This window comes from Trifolium pratense, linkage group LG6, assembly GCF_020283565.1.
Source record: "Trifolium pratense cultivar HEN17-A07 linkage group LG6, ARS_RC_1.1, whole genome shotgun sequence".
Classification (NCBI taxonomy): Eukaryota; Viridiplantae; Streptophyta; class Magnoliopsida; order Fabales; family Fabaceae; genus Trifolium; species Trifolium pratense.
This window is the reverse complement of record NC_060064.1, coordinates 8,930,976-8,948,721: the sequence shown is the minus strand read 5'-3', so window position 1 is coordinate 8,948,721 and position 17,746 is coordinate 8,930,976. Positions and strand designations below refer to the sequence as shown.

The 17,746-nt window shown below is 36.0% G+C and overlaps 1 pseudogene; it reads left to right on the top strand.

Moving 5' to 3' along the window:
* The first annotated feature begins 912 nt into the window (after nt 1–912).
* LOC123890130 lies at nt 913–2,426 on the top strand (annotated as a pseudogene).
* The last annotated feature ends 15,320 nt before the right edge of the window (nt 2,427–17,746 follow it).

Below are 17,746 nucleotides of genomic sequence, written 5' to 3'. Positions count from 1 at the left end.
TTTGGTCTGAATTAGAAATTTTATGTCTAATGTATTAAAGTTTTATTTTATATTTAAGTTATGACATTTTATCTTTTTAATGTGTGAAACTGGGGAATATTAAGTAATTATTTATATATTTATATTTATATAATAATTAAAAAATATATTTAATTAAAAACGGTCCGACCCGATTGAACCATGATCCAATCAATTGAATCTTGAACCGATAAACTTACCGGTTTGATGATCAGTCCGGTTTTGATTACCTGCTTCATACTCAAACAAAATCTCTTTTTCTTTATAAGAAAAAATAAAATTATAAAAGATATAAAGTGTGATTCCATTCGTACAATTCAAAAATACTTTTAGATGCTATCTAGATATAACATAAAGGGTAATTACACTAATCAACATAACAAAACCAAACCTCGTTAATCTTTTATATTATAAGTTTGTATACACAAGCAAACCATAAACCCTAATTTGTTTTCCCTATTTTCCCTCCATTTTATCTTGCAATTTTTATTAAAAAATAATACAATTTTGTCTTGATTAGGATTCGAACCCGCAACCCTTCAATGCAAAACAATATTTCCAACCACTATGGCAAGTATACCAATTGTGATTAAAATTATGTGCAATAATTGATAAGCACCATCAATTTTAAAAGTATATCATATCAAAATTATTGTTGACTGTATTATTCATCACGAAATATTTTTATGTCTTTCCTAATCAATGTTTTTTTTCTACCGGATCATAAATTTAGAGAATAATTATCATGTGAGATTTGGAAAGTTATTATCACGTGTGATTTGAAAAGTTATTATCAAACTCAATTCTGCTAAATCAATTTTTTTTTGCAATACAACCAAACACAACCATAGTCATGTCACTAATCACATTCATTATTTTGATTTTAACATTGCAGATTTAATATTAACCGATGATCAATTAATACAATATGCAATAGCAAATATTGAGATGATCTTACGTAGTTGTGGGAAGACTTTAAAAGATTATCCTCCGTTGCCTAGAGCAGACACATTATTAGTTCCTGATATACAAAATAGTTTAATACACGACGAATTGAATTATAACAGAAAATCATTAGCTGAGGAACATGTTAGATTGATGTCAACTATGACTTTAGAGCAACGTAAAGTATATGACACAATCATGACAAGAGTTAACGAAAACAAACCTGGTGTGTTTTTTTCTATGGTTATGGCGATACAGGGAGGACATTTATCTGGAAGGCCATGTCAGCCGCATTACGCTCAAAAGGTGAGATAGTTTTAACAGTTGCCTCAAGTGAGATTGATGCATTGCTTATACCTGGCGGTAGAATAACACATTCAATGTTTTGTATTCCTCTAAATGTTGATGAGTTTTCACCATGTACCATAGTTCCTAAAAGCCCTTTGGCGCTATTAATACAAAAAGCAAGGCTCATTATATGGGATGAAGCACCAATGATGCACAAACACTGTTTCGAAGCTGTTGATCGAACTTTAAAATATATTCTCAAGTCTGTTGATGAAAAAAATAAACATGTTCCCTTCGGTGGAAAAGTTGTTGTTTTTGGCGGAGATTTTAGACAAATTCTACCAGTAATACCCAAAGGTACAATGCCAGAAGTTGTTCATGCTACTATTAATTCTTCGGTTCTTTGGGATTTTTGTGAAGTTTTAACATTGAGTAAAAACATGAGGCTTTTCGGTGGTGCTTCGAGTGCAGACGTTGAACAAAGAAGATTGTTTTCTGAATGAGTTTTGGGTGCTGGCGATGGAGAAATTGGAGATGACAACGACAATGATTTAGAACTTGACATTCCATCAAATTTATTGATTCCAAATTCAGGTGATCCTCTTGCTTCTATCGTTGAAAGTATTTATCCCCAACTTTTACAAAACATGAACGATATAACGTATTTCCAAAATAGAGCTATACTAGCTCCTAAAAATTCAATAGTCGACACAATAAATGATTATATGTTGGATTTAATTCCTGGTGAAGAAAAAACATATTTGAGTTATGATACTCTAACTCCACTCACACAAAATGTAGACGGTCAAACAGTGGATGATGTTCATACTCCCGAATTTTTGAACACGATTTCTACGTCGGGACTTCCAAATCACAAGTTGAATAAAAAATTAGGATTATGCAATGGAACAAGACTTATTATTACAAGATTGAGAAAACGCGCTCTTGAAGGAAAAATTATTTCTGGAAATAATATTGGTGATTAGGTTTTCATACCTTGATTTTCTCTGACACCATCTGACGTAAGAATTCCTTTTAAATTTCAACGGTGACAATTTCCTATAATGATTTCTTTTGCGATGACTATTAATAAGAGTCATGGAAAATCTTTAAAGCATGTTGGGATATATCTTCCGTCGCCAGTGTTTTCACATGGTCAGTTGTATGTTACAATTTCAAGAGTTACTTCTAGAAAATGATTAGAAATATTGATCATCGATGACGACCGTGAAGATACGACTAAGACTTCGAATGTGGTTTATAAGGAAGTCTTCCGTAATATAACATAATTTTCTTTGTACGAATATTTTTCCAAAATAATTGTTGAACTATCGTTTAATGTTACTCAATTTTTTTCATATATCTTACATTATTGGAATTATCATATCTTATTTAATCATTATATAATTTACGGCTAATCAGACTTGTGCACTGCACGGGTCGATGTTCTAGTTTTGATAATTGAAAACCTCTTTCAAGGGAAATTTTTGTCCACGTCTATCAATTATTTGTGTGATTGAGTATTTTTATCTTATTTGTTTTTTCTTTATATATATTTGTATTAGACACTTTTAACATATTCCCTTTTATTTATTTATTTTCTATTTTTGTGAAATTTTGTCACTCTCCTTTTGTGTAGTTTAGTCTAAAATATGGTATCTTCTTTTTCCCAGCTATTCAATAAGAGAGTAAGAAGATGACTATACGTTATTGAATTTGAAAGTTGTATATGATTCCAAAAATCGATGCCTTCGTCAACTTGACTTCCATTATATATAATATAATATGAAAAATCCTAAACAATATTTCTAGAGTAATGATCCCAATAATACTTTGTTTTTATTTCCATTTTTATTTCCTTAACTATTAGTTCCATAGTAATGTTAAACATGAAGAATGAATTTAGTTCTAACCAAAATATTGAATTCAAGTGATTAATGAGCTTATTTTATGACGGATCGTTCGGGAGAACCCGAAGTCGATTCTTGATTAAAATAATTTTCAGCCAGACTTTACGAATTTACTAATCTTACGGCTGAACTCTAGATTATTAGAGACTCCTTCCTCAAAAAATCAGAGAGTTAATGAAAAAAAGAAAGAAAGAAAAAGGAATGGATTTAGTTGTTTCATTGCAATTCATGATTAACTTACTAACATTTTGCTTTTAGTTGCAGATTCATTATTTTTGTTCGCCCCAAATTTGATGTAATTGAATACTCCCTTTAGTCCATACTCCTTAATATAATAAAGAATCCACTTGAAAGAAGTGATGATAAAACTATCAATTATTTACTCACGTCCTATTTTATAAGAGTTATTTTGACTAAATGACACTATTTACTTATCTTATTTTGACTGTATTTTTTTAATAATATATGAATTTAAATATTAGCATATAAGATCTTGTTTGATTTGTTTTGATGAATATTTTCAAAATATCAAGTTTTTATAATTTTTATTAGGCTAAATTGCAGTTTTGGCCCCCCACGTTTCATAATTGTGCGATTTTGGCCCCCCACGTTTCAAATGTGCGATTTTGGCCCCCCACGTTTCAAATATGCGATTTTGGTCCCCCACGTTTGCCCCCTTTTGCATTTCTTGGTCCCCGTTGACTATTTTGACCAAAAAATTGATGACATGGAATATTTTTTACACGTGTCTTAATTGTATTGGTCAACCAAAATTTATTATTATTTTTTTTAAAAAAAAAAGGATAGGTCACATGACATTTTCAAGAACATTATTCTCCACCACAAATATTATGTTGATGCACTTGCTTCTACCAAATTCTCATTAATTGGTTTCAAGAATTGATTATGCTATATTGAAAAACCAGAATCTAAAAACTTGGTCTCATTAATTGGTTTAACAAAAAAATCATAATTCAAAATATTTCAAATTCAAAATATTCATTCATTATACAAAAGGACATTGCCGGAAAAAAAAAATTAACCCCCAAAAAAAAAAATCACGTGACCTTTCCTTGATTATTTTTTTTTAAAAAAATAATAATAAATTTTGGTTGGCCAATACAATTAAGACACGTGTAAAAAATATTCCATGTCATCAATTTTTTGGTCAAAATAGTCAACGGGGACCAAGAAATGCAAAATGGGGCAAACGTGGGGGACCAAAATCGCACATTTGAAACGTGGGGGGCCAAAATCGCACAATTATGAAACGTGGGGGGCCAAAATCGCACATTTGAAACGTGGGGGGCCAAAATCGCACAATTATGAAACGTGGGGGGCCAAAACTGCAATTTAGCCTTTTTATTAATAGAGAATTAAAGATATTAGTGATCAAAATTGTGCGTTGACATACATGCAGTAGTCAAAATAGTTTTTATATTTTGAGACAGAGGGAGTAATATATTAATGAGTTGTAATAATTTAATTGATTGTGCCCAACGATTAATGCTTAAATGATGACTCACCTAAGAATTTTTCGTATGGTAATTGACTTCTAGTTACAAGGCTAGGAGACCAACCAACCACTACAGTCAAATCCAATGTTTTACCCCATTTGGCCCACCACAACAAAGCTACATCATCCAACCACACAGAAATTTTTTTTCCCTACCCCAACATTTAACCCTCTACCCCTACAAAAAAACTCATTATTCCCATTATACCCTTTGTATTATTTTAGTTCACCCCTATATTTGAGCAAAATTACAAACTGGAAAAATCAAACAATGAGTCTTGAAGTTTACTGGAAAATTTCGAAATAGTTTAAACATGTTTTTCGGTAAGAAAATTGCAAACCGGAACAAATATAAAAAAGTTTTCCGGTAAAGTGTTACCCACGATTTAACCGTGGCTAGGGTTGGGAACAGGCCAGGCCAGGCTTTGATAGGCATGAGCCTGGCCTACAATTTTTCTTCAGGCCTGAGCCTGGCCTACGACCTATCAAATGCTATTTATTTTGGCCTGGCCTGAGCCTTTTTAAAGTATGACCTGACCTTGTAGCCTATTTAAAAGCCTGTGTTACATAAATGTCTCTATATAGTCTTTTTAAATAGGCTAAACAGACCTTAAAAGACTATTTCACATTTAAATTTTTATAAGTCTGGCCATCAGGCTTTGTAGGATTTTTTAGAAGCATGAACCTGACCTATTTATGTAAACAGACTTTTTTCAAAGCCTAAGCCTGACATTTTTAATAAATAGTTCAGGCCAGGCTTACACAGGTCAGGCCGAAGGCGCTTGTAGGCCGCCTGGCTTATTCCCAACCCTAACCGTGGCTAAATATAAAATCTGGAAATCCCAAAACTGAAAACATCAATCTTAGTACTCAAACTTAGTGTATCTTTTGAATCATTTGTAAACCCAACAAGATTAACCAACCTGGGACTTTGAATTTTCTACAAAATATCAATTTTGTTATCAACTTCATTGGTGATTTCAGTTGAAGATGATGAGATGGGTCTGTTTATTGAGAAGAGAGCGAGGTCTAGATGTTCTTTTTATAGCTACAAGTTTACCATGAACAATTGCTTTGTAGACATAACCATGGTACCTTTACCTAGAAGCTTGTTGTCTGAGAAATTTTTTGTTGCAGCTTCAAGATCACTGTATTGAAATTGTTGGATCTTGATGGATTTTTCTTTGTCTTTGTTTGGTTTTGATGATGATGATAGAGAATTTGAGGTTGAGATGTAAGATTGAGCTTTGCAAGAAAGATTGAGGTAGCTCATGATTAAGTAAAAAAGTTGAAGGGTTTTTGGATTGTGTTGATGAATGAATGAATCAAAGGCAATTGTTGAAGATGAAGAGGTGGAAAGAATGAAACCAAATCATAATAACACAGATTTGGATAGAAATTGTGTTATGTCTGTTTTGCGAATGAGTGTTACAACTTAGTACAATTTAACTCCCGATAATTTGAGTACTAAGATTGATGTTTTTGGGATTCCCTTAAACCGTGGCTAACACTATACCAGAACACTTTTCAACAATCATTCCAGTTTACAATTTTCTTACCAGAACACATGTTTAAACTATTCCGAAATTTTCCAGTTTAGCCACAGTTAAACCGTGGCTAAAATTCGAAACTCATTGTTTGATTTTTCCGGTTTGTAACTTTGCTCAAATGTAGGGGTGAACTAAAATAATACAAAGGGTATAATGAGAATATTGGGTTTTTTGTAGGGGGTAGAGAGTTAATTGTAGAGGTAGGAAAAAAAATATTCCCAACCACAAATTGCCACATAGACCCAAACCAAATGATATTGCACGTAGCTAGAGCTGTAAAAATGGGCGGGACTATTGAGCCGGCCCACTAGCCCTGTATTTTAAGATGGACCGGGCCTCAAAAAGCGCAAGAAAAAATGTAACACCCTTAATTTTCTCCTTGATTTTTTCTTTACAAAATCAATAATCAATTTATTCCAAAAAGAGTATTACGCGCTAAAGTTATCTCAAATGGAGAAAAATATATTTCAAGAATCATTAATAAACAACTGAATTTAAGTAGAGTTCCCTCATAGGACTTTCTAATCAGAGCTAAGCATCATCATCATATACCTGAAAACCTACGATTGCACATCGTAGTGCGAACCAGAACGAGGATGAGATGAATTCACAAATAAAATAGATCGGAATGCAATTAGAATGAAGCATCAATAAACATCGTCGTTCGGATGATCAAACATATACAAGAAAATAATTCATGGAAACCACAACAATGCTCAACATTTAAATTCATGGTTTCCCCAACTCATTAAAAATGTTATCTCAACGTAATTCCTAACATCGTTCCTTAACGTAATTTCTCAATTTATGAGACATTTAAACTAAATACAATAATCATGACTCGACATAATTTAGGACCCAACAATGTACGGTGTATGATATGAATTACTATATGCTGGACCTAGACAAAATAAATCACACTACTTACTATTACACATTTCTATTCATATTTCCAGCCACTGATGCAAGAAAGTAGAGCCTAGGAAAACTTAATATTCACGGATCAAACTAAAGCATAATATAGTTCATTAACAAATATAGGATCATACTGTTTATATATATACTAAGTTACTAACCGATGCATGAATCTATTTATTTGTTTAGTTTTTATATGAAATAATGATACAGACCGAACCGTAATCTAATGTATACAAATATATTCTTAGAAAATAAAGTCCTTACGGCTAATACGAGTTTAATTTGCGATTCACCAAACCCCTTACCTTAGTATGCAGAAATTCACTAAGTTTAGTGAGTCCCAGTGCTACTCTCGTTTCTTCTCTTGTGAAAGTTTGGATAATCCTATTTTTGTTCTCAGGTCATTCTATTTATAGAGGAAGGTTAGGTTTTTTTTCTCCTAAAGAAACGGGAAATCTCATGGGATTTGTTTCAATTTAAATTTTGATCATGTCTCTTAATTATTTGTTTTTAACTTTTTTCTGAGTATATTTCTACGTGACTTTTCTCCAATTTTTATTTTCTTATTTAATTATTACTTTTTTTTTTTGAAAAATATTTAATTATTACTTAAACATACTAAAACTCTCTAAATATTATTTGGGCACACCAAATCAATCAAATAATGCTAGGAAAATAATAACTAACTAAACTTTAATTAAAATATTAATTTTCCAATAGTCGGGGCGTTACAAAAAACAATCGGCCTTTATGGGCCGGTCCATCGGGCCTATATTTTTCATGGATCGTACTGGGCTGGCTCACCAGCTTGTGGGACGGCCCATAAAAACTAAAACAAAAATTTGTGATATAAAAATTTAAAAAATAAGTTTCATTTGGGATGATGAATTTTATAAAAGAAAACGCAAAAAACAAGGAACCTAAACTTAATGACTCTCAAATACAAAAGAAATGTCCAAAAACAAGTAACCTCAACAGGCATAAGTTATGGTGCATAAGCCTTGTTTATGCACACCATGCATAAATACCCCAGATTGCTTAGCGCGCCCCCAGTATGCTTAATGCGCCCCCATATTGCTTAGTGCACCCCCCAAATTGCTTATCGCCCCCAGTTTACTTAGCGCGCCCCCAAATTTCTTAGCGCACCCCCAAATTGCTGAGCGCCCCCCCACCCCCAACATAAATAACACACAAAACCATTCCACAAGCAGAATGGTTTTGGATTACAACCCTCTAAAACTATTCGACTGTAAAAATGGTTTTGGCATTATAAGTACATCTAATGTGAAATCATTCCGCAACAAAAATGGTTTTGGGGGGCGCGCGAGAAAATTTAGGGGGCGCGCGAGAAAATCTGGGGTGCGCTAAGTATATGTGGGGACGCTAAGCAATTTGGGGGGTGCGTTAAGCAATTTTCATTATTTATGCATGGTGCATAAGGAAAAAGCTTATGCACTATAACCACTCCCACCTCAACACATCAAGCACAAACAACAGCTCACAGCTTCCTCCTCTAGGGTTTTTGAAATCGGCGAATAACTAATTTGCTCCAGTGATACAAACGAAGTCTGGGAGATCGACTTTCACTTCTTCGGGTAGAAGTTAGACGTTGTATCATTTGTTCTATTTTATTATGCTTGGTAAGTTTAATAGTATGCAAAATCAAGTGTTCAAAAGACTTATCCCGAGAAGTTACCTAATTTATAATTTACTTTGTCATGTATTTTGATTTGTTAGGTTATGATGTAAGCTTAAACTTTATTATCTTTGAGGGTGCAATTTGTAATTCATCATCTACAAATCTTTCTACTTTTGTGTGGGTGTTTTGTAGTATTTATTATCTTTCATGAAATCATTGACATCCACTTTTTTATATGGATATTAATTCGTGTGATATATATGTAGTTTTATTGTCCATTGAATCTATTTTTTAAAATTAAAAAAAATATGGAAATTAGACGGGTCGGCTTATCAGATCGGCCCATGGACCATGTAGCCTTTTGCTAATAGGCCGGACCTAGGTTAGTAGCCCATAAAACTTAACGGGCCGATCCACTTAAGCCCCTTTATATGTATGGGGCAAGTTTTTATAAACGGTTTGATCCAACAAAGGTTGTTATGTTCATATCATGTAAAAGAACTGAAGAGGCTGCGGGTGATTAAAAAAAAAGAGTCACGTTTTACAAACAACATGCTATATTTCCTAAACAAACAACCTCTCATAACAGCAAAACTCATTGAAATGATTAAGAAGAAGATGAGGGAAATGAGTATTGACCAAACACCTAATTTGTTGTGTAGTGAAGTGAATGGAAATTTAAATATGCTTAGTTTATTAAATTACTTGGGTTGTAGTCTACATTATAGACAACTATTTACTTTAATTAAAATTCAATGTTATTTATTAGGAAAAAGAAACAAAAAAATAATGCAAACACAACCATGTAATAGAGTAGCTATATATTATTTTTTCCCTATATAGCATTACCTTCCCTTTTGTTTATCCACGTCCAAAACATGAGAATCCAACAAGCCCGCGGAACCCACCAAACAAACAGACTCCCACGCGTCGTAACAAGCATCTCATGCACAATTGCACATCTCTCTCTTTCACGTTTCATATGGCTTGAGAGTTGACATTGAATTCAAGTGTGATGGAATTCAAACCCGTATTTTATCCGTAACAGCTATTTGTATGCAGAGCAGCTTTTCCTGCACACCTGCACCTTAGATGGAGACTTAATAGACACAAGTATTACTGTGATAAAGATGAGATTATGATTTTATAGTATTATCATATTTAATTCATACTAAAAAAAACTCTATTATTTCTAAAATCAGAAAACAAATTCTCAAGTATATGTTTGTTTGATGGGGTCCTCAGGTTTGTTGGATTCTCATGCTTTGTCATCGTGTAGACAAGAAGAGTGCGAGTCCGCCGGCGTTTACGGTGGTTGAGAGCGTTGAGACCCCTGTTGAAGCGGAGGGGTGTTGTGTACCTGCAGGCACTCCGACGCTCAAGTCAGTTTGTGTGTAAAGGTTTTTTTGGCTAAAATAATGCGTACCTTGTGAATGAAGTGGAGACACATATATATAGCCCCCAGCGCAGGGGCAAGGCCCTTGATGGCATTAATGGCCATCAAGTGGCTGCCGGAAAACGGCTTGGAAGCCTTGATGTGCAGTAAATGCCCATCATTCCGGTTTACGGCCGTTACGATACGTAAGAGTATCTGACCGTTGGAGGGTCGAGCACGTCTAACGGGCTCTTCGTACATGCTTGCTCGGATCGTATGTGTTCGACATCCTCTTAGGCTCGAGCGTGATGCTCGGCCCAGAACAGGAGCCCCCCAAGTTGTTATGCTCGTTGATGAGGATAATAACTTGAAGCTTGACCGATTCACCTTGTGTTTAGATCTTTCGACTTGTCGAACACAGTTATTTTCGAGTTGGTTCACGGTGCTTTTGAATTTTCGCGGTTCCCTTTGGTCAAAGTCAAGCTTTGGAAAAGGGAAAGCGTTTTTTCCAAGCGGTCAACCCTGGGTATCAGTAGCCGCCTCTTGCATTTATGGACGCCAGGCACGGTGTTGGGCCTTTTGGGCGGCAAATTTCTTTATAAATACTTGCTGCCTTTTCTTTTGCTTTCCATATTTTGTGCTTTGAGTGTCAGCGATGGATAGGAAGGATTCCAAGAAGGTTGCTGTTGAGAACTCCAAGTCCCAAAGGGGAAAGAAGAGAGCGGAAGTGTCCACAGCTGTGGTGGCTCGTTCTCAGAAGGCAAAGGAGGCCAAGGTGATCATCCTCTCTTCAGAAACTTCCGACACGTCAAGCTCCGATGAATCAGAAGATTTTATTGAGGAGTTCCTGAGGGCTCACAAGTTTCCTCACCTCTATCCTCCTTCCCCCTCTTTCGGTGAAGGGAAGTCTCAGGAGGAGGTAGAATCCAAGATGAGGCCGACGGAGGTGTTGAAGATTGATTCGGACTCCGATACAAAAATTCCCCTTTAATAGCGTTTTTTTATAGTTTTGATAGCGTTTTAAAGCGCTATTACTGATACCGCTATTATAGGTTTGATGTCTATAATAGCGTTTTTAAAACGCTATCATATGTCTACATTTAATAGCGCTTATTGAAAAAACCGTTGTCGTAAGTGGTATACTCTACCTTGAAGAGCTTTCGGAGAAGGCTTTTATAGCGTTTTATTTTAAAAGCGCTATTGTAGGTGATATATTTAATAGCGCCCGTGAATAAAGCGTTATTATAGTCCTTCAAATACACAGGCTTTAATAGCGCCCGCGTCACCTATAATAACGCTTTATTGAATAAACGCTATTAAAGGTTCTTCTTTTTAAAAAAAAAAAATCAATTTTTTTTTATCAGGCTATACATTGAATATGAAAAAAGAGCCAACAAATTTCATTGATTGTAATCAAACACCACAGAATGCATTCAAACAGTGTAGCATACTAAGTATTGGCTAGAAAATATGCTACTCAAATCTAATTACAAGATACTAGAATACAATATGGATATCTTCAAATCCAATTACAATTTACATTTAAACTATAACCAATATATGAATTACAGAGCATATAGATGCATTGCTAAGCCTTGGTAAGCAATGAGTTGGAAAAATCACAAAACTAACTAAATAAAAAAAAGACACCATTGATACACCAAAAGTACCTATGTCCACTAGACCATGACAGCCACAAACTCCAGTGAAACACCTGCTAATATTATAGTCTAACAGAGCAGAAAAATTGCAGCAGAGCAGAGAAAAAAGAACAAATTTTGCGGCACCTGTGAGGTCCCAACTAGACTGAAGGGGGGAGACTTTGCTGAGAGGGTTTGAAGGGTGCGGTCTCGCAATCAGCAAAGGTTCTGAGCTACTTCTGAATGCATGAACTAACACACTCAAATCAAACAAAGTAAAATGAGATTTTGAAGTGATAAAGAAAGATAGTAAGAGTCTGAACTTACTTGACGTCGTCGTCGACGAAGGTGCGAGCGAAAGATTTTAGTAACAGATTAATTCTAATCATCATATCATAGAGACTAAAACATGCTAAATAAAAAATTAGTGATTTTGCAACAGTTAAAGTATCACAACTTATCATTATCCGGAACATTAATCGTTTAAAAAAATCTTCTAACATGTTTGAAGCTGTAAAATGATTATAACATCATATATAAATCTAGATGCAAGAAAAAGTTAACCAAGACCACGACACCTAACTCACCCTTAAAGCACCACCAAATTGAGGAGGTCAAATTGTCTTGCATTCTTTTTCCTCTGCTATTTTCCAAACAAGCCAGCATGCACCTTTCTCATGTTAACCAGAAGTTATAATGCATAAATTCTGCAGCAAGCCATCCAAAAAGCGCAAAAAAAAAAAAGAACATAAATAAAACAGCTCCTTTAAAGACCAAAAAAATCAAACAAGAACCTACCACTGCTACTGTTATACTTAGGCTTAAATCAACCATTTGAGTGAAACATAATGTGTTTTCTAAAATGAATTGAGCCAGAAAACTGAAATATTATACCAATTAAATTTCATACCTTATTACTTTTGGCCCATTGATCACATTTAGGATCATATAGACAACCCATTCCTTCTTCACCACACCTAACATATCCCTAGAGTATGTACAAGATTAGTGGGAACCAAAGTACTACAAGAAAAAAAAAACATAAAATTGAGTTAGAATTGAATTTCAAACTAATTCTTAGGAAACTATTGCACTAACATAACACAACTTGACTCAAATTTTTAATACTGTAAACATAACATTACTAAGTTCAATCCTTAAAAAAATTACTAAATTCCAATTAAACATAAATATATAATACGTTAATTGTATGCTATAAGTCCAACATGCATTAACATGTCATGTGGTAGCTTTTAGAAGACCCAATCATCCAATTAGAACAAACAGAATTATAGTGGTTTAAGAAGTCAATTTAGTTACATTAACCAAATTACTTGATCTTGTTGCAGATGTGCAACAAAGTTGTGTTTCTATTTTAGCAAAATTGAGAGCAATGTCGGACATTTATTTGCAGCCTGATATATAGAAAATGATTTTCAATTGATAATTGAATGGAAATGCAATAAATTGGGGAGACGATGTGATAAAAATTTAATGTGAAACTTACCACATACAGAAAATGAAATGATGAATGGATGCATTAACTTAATCAATTTAGGAGATGTGCTGTGGAAATAGAACAAGGGATGGACGTAAACTCGTAAGCTACCGAGGGTAGGGATAATCGTCCCGTGATAATAAGGCTGCATTTGTTCCGATATAAAAAACTGTAGGAGTATACTTATTATCCTTGTCATTGGATCATCTGAACCTGCCTAGAGCCTATAAAAGAAACACATTATCACTAAAGAAGCACAATGACGGTATAAGAGTCAGCCCAAAATCTAAAAAGTAGTAATTATATTTGGCATTTTCACAATAATAAGTTGCTGGGGAAACAATAAAGAAACATTTATTGACATTGTGACCCATAAGATCCCATGTCCTCCAGTTCTGGCAAAGTTCATAGTAACATGATATGAAACCAAATAAGTTCACAATATTTGTTAGGAGTTAGCCACAACTATATGGATGTAAATAAAAACAGGAATGTTTGAAACTGTGAAATTGTTGTACCAAGTCGGTGGTATATGAAGCTATCAAATGTATATTTATCCAGATAGCTTTAAAGATCAACGAATAAGCTTCCAATTACTACTGCAGAATGAAATAAAATCATCAGTCTACGACTACAATAATCAAAAAAATTAGAATACACAACACTAGGATTTAAATAGATTACCTACACTAGTAGAATTGGGGAATGATTAATCAAGTTCATTGTACAATATTGTATAAACTTGACAATATAGGCTCAAAGAGGGCTGCGGATAAACATTAGCACAAACCAACAATATCCTCAAACAACAGAACACTGAAACAAAAGCAAAACCTTAGTATAAACATGCAGCAGCAGATGAAATTGAAAGAAGTTCCTCTATCTATGATGGAATCAAGCTTAGGGAGTGTTTTCAATTGTTTAATGTGCTTATCATAAAGAAGCTTCTTCGTAGCGGGTCGGCGACTTCGCTGAAATCAAAATAATTTATGGAGTTCATGACTGGCTCTGAAATTTTTGTAAATATTACTTAAATTGAAAATTCACAATAACAATACAATCATTAGTTATTACAATATAAATCAAATTAATGTACTCACCATGTATAGATCCAGGGCTGGGAAGCAAAACCTTGTTCATGATTTAGGAAAAGTAGAGAAAATGTTGAGTTATAAAGGTTGTTACACAGAGAATTGTCGTTCCAGATATACTGAGAATCACAAGATTTACGGTTCGACGGAGACGGAGGTGTTAGGATGAAACGAAGGACCTAAGGTTCGACATAGATTGAGGTAGAACGAGGGTATACGGAATTAGGGTTCGATGGCATCATGTTGGGTTGAATCGAAGGACTTTGATAAGGATGGAGATGGAAGATTGAATAGATGGTGCTGTGACAGCAAGGAACAATGGAGAGAATAGGAGAATTGGAACAAAGGAACGATGCAGTTGTACTTGTGAGGATAGGAGATAAGTTTCTTTTTTAAAAAAATAAAAATTGATCTATGTTTTTTTTATTATTCATCAACCAAGAGGTTAAAGGTTCGACACCCACCCACTACAGTTTTTAATTTATTAATTTTATTTACTATAGCGCTTTTTTACTATAGCGTTATTATAGGGTATCAGCATAAATAGTGCTTTTCAAAAGTGCTATTATAGAGGTTAGCGTTTATGGCTTTAATATCGCTTTTCTCAAAAGCGCTATTGTAGTGTTCCTGAATTCAAGGATTTAATAGCGTTTCTACTAAAACCGCTATTATAAGGCTCCGTTTCTATGTTTTAATAGCGGTTTTTAAATAAGCGCTATGAAATAGGCGCTATTAAATCTCTTTTTTGTAGTAGTGGAGCATGAGGATTAGATGCTCGGGTCCTTTGTAATTTTTCTTTCCTTGTATTGGCTTCCCCTTAATAAAGAACGTTTTTACTTTAAATGTTCCGAGCACATTTTATTTGCATTCGTGCTTTATTTATGCTCATTTAATTTCATAATGTCGCGGATTTTCCAGACGATTCCGAGCGGACTTTTCGATCGAAAGTCATACCTTTTTCGAGCATGTTTTCGATTTTGCGAGCTTGTCGAGGAACGCGATGTTCTTATTTGGTAGTTGCGGCCTTCCCCGTATTTTTAGCGAAAATAAGGGGATTGAATCCCGAGGATCTCGCATTTCCTTTTTGGCTGCGATTTTCTCGGGACGTAGTGTCTTGGGTTCTGCGAGATTTGCGCGAGCAGAGGGATGTGACCTGAAAGGACGAGTCACTTCGCTTCCTCCCGCCACGTGTAAAGGCTATCTGAATAGCACTCGAGTGGCTATTTAATTGAGATTTGAATCTCGAGGTCGTCGACAGCCGTCGGATTTTCGCGCCTTTTCGTTTCTCTGGAGATTAAATCTGGGCTGCTTATCTGCCATAGATCCGGTCCGTTGGATTAATCTGACGGTTCAGATGGGGAATGGCGCAAATTTTTTTGTGCAGGCGCGTTGGCCTATATATATAAGGGAGGTTTTTTGTTTGAAACTTTACAGTTTCTCATTTCCCCTATTAACTTTCTTGCTTCCATTCCCTCTGGTGATTTTCGTTCCGTTTGCTGCTACACTACAAGCGCCTTCTCTTCATTCCTTTTTAACCAACAAGTAAGTGCCTCATCCTTTTCGATTTTGCTTTGACTGTTTGGTTAAGTAGGACGTGGTTAGTTCACGCAGTAGGTAGTTTTGTAGTGTGTTTCTCATATAACTTGGGTAGTCTTTTTTGAGGGTTGTAGGTGGTGATTAACACCCTTTTCCCCCCCAAATAAGGATTTTTCGGGGTTTTAAGGCGAAAAATCGCTGCTTTTTACCCACTGATGGTTGGGTTTTTGCTTTAGAACAATGTCGAGCACCACATGCGTTTCGTGCTCGGTTGTTTTTATGAACTTAGCGTCCGGAGGGATGATTTTGTCCCTTTCAGTTTTCGCGTAGTCCTTTAAGTGTTGTTGAGATCCTCGCCCTTTCACTTGATTTGGCGGTGGAAGGGTGGATTTGAATGTCGAATTCATTTTTCCTTCCTCTGCTTTTTCAGGTTTTCCTTTAGATGGCTGAAGGGTCTCAAAGTCAAGTCTCGTTTATAGATCAACAGCCGTCCTCGTCGATTCGTGTTCGAGCCGACCTTTCATGGGTGGCGGATGAACCTCGAGAAACAGAGTCAGTTTATAAGAACTGCGAGAGTGATATCCCGGAGTCAATGTGCACGGATATACAGACTCCTCCTACCGAAGATTTCGAGGTGCGGATTCCTACTGCTCGTCACAGGATCTGCAGTAATTGGGCCTGGGGGACGATTCCCATGTACGAGATCGCTTTTAAGCATCTGGGAATTAGGTTGCCCTTTACGGATCTTGAGGTGTCCATCTTCCGCCATCTTCGCTTAGCCCCTTCTCAACTTCATCCGAACTCTTTGGCCTTTATCAAGGCTTTTGAAAAGACCGCCGAACACTTGGGTCTGGGTCCCACCAATCCTTTATTCTTCTATCATTTTGGCCTTCAGCGAAGCTGTCCTCGGGGGGAACAGGCGAAAGGGAAACTCGCGAAAGGAGCCCCGCTACCGGACACCAAACATGGATGGGTTTCTTTGAGGCAACAGAAACGCCTCTTTGATATGTACGACGAATCGGTGCGGGGGTTTAAGTCCGTTTTCTACGGGGTTAGGCCCATAACGACGAAAGGCTGGAATAACTTCGTCCGTAGGGGGCACCATATAGACGAGCTGGGGCAGGAAGTGCTCGATGAACAGGGGCTCCCCATAGATGAGGATTTCGCCAGATTCCCATTCTATTGGCGTAGAGATCATTACTCCATGTCGACCAAAGAGTTTGTTTTTAAGCTGGGGGAGTTGTCCGCTGAGGAGAGAGCTGATTATAAAAAGCTGTTAGAGTTCGTGGAGGGCTTACCTCCTTACCTTCTGAGCGACCCTGAGGGCGAGCCTTTATTCGGAGAAGATGGTCAGAGGTTGACCAAGACCAAGTTGATTGCAACCGAGGAGTTGATCGCTTGTGACACTCCGGAGAAATTATCTATTTTTTGGAGTATGCTCGTGGCTTTCTTTTATCTATTTTTACTACTGTTTTGCTTCCTTTATTTGCTCGTCTTTGTTTTGCTAACTGTCAATCTGATTTGTGTAGGTACAATGACCAGTGGTGCCGCCGCTCTCCGCAAAGCTCGCGCTGCCAAGAACAAGTGGGAAGCGAGTAGTGCTGCTACAACCTCTTCTGCCCCCCAGTCCCCGACAACCTCTATTGTGGATCGTTCGAAAAGGATACGGCTGGAGGAGGAAACCTCTTCTCGATAGGAGCGTGAGGTAGTGGATCTCTCTGGCCAGGATGATCCTCCGAACTCCGGTCCCCATAGGTTGTCCGCTGGCGTTCCTGCAGACGATTTCGTCCTTCCTCCCATCTATGCCCATGGCGAGCTGCTG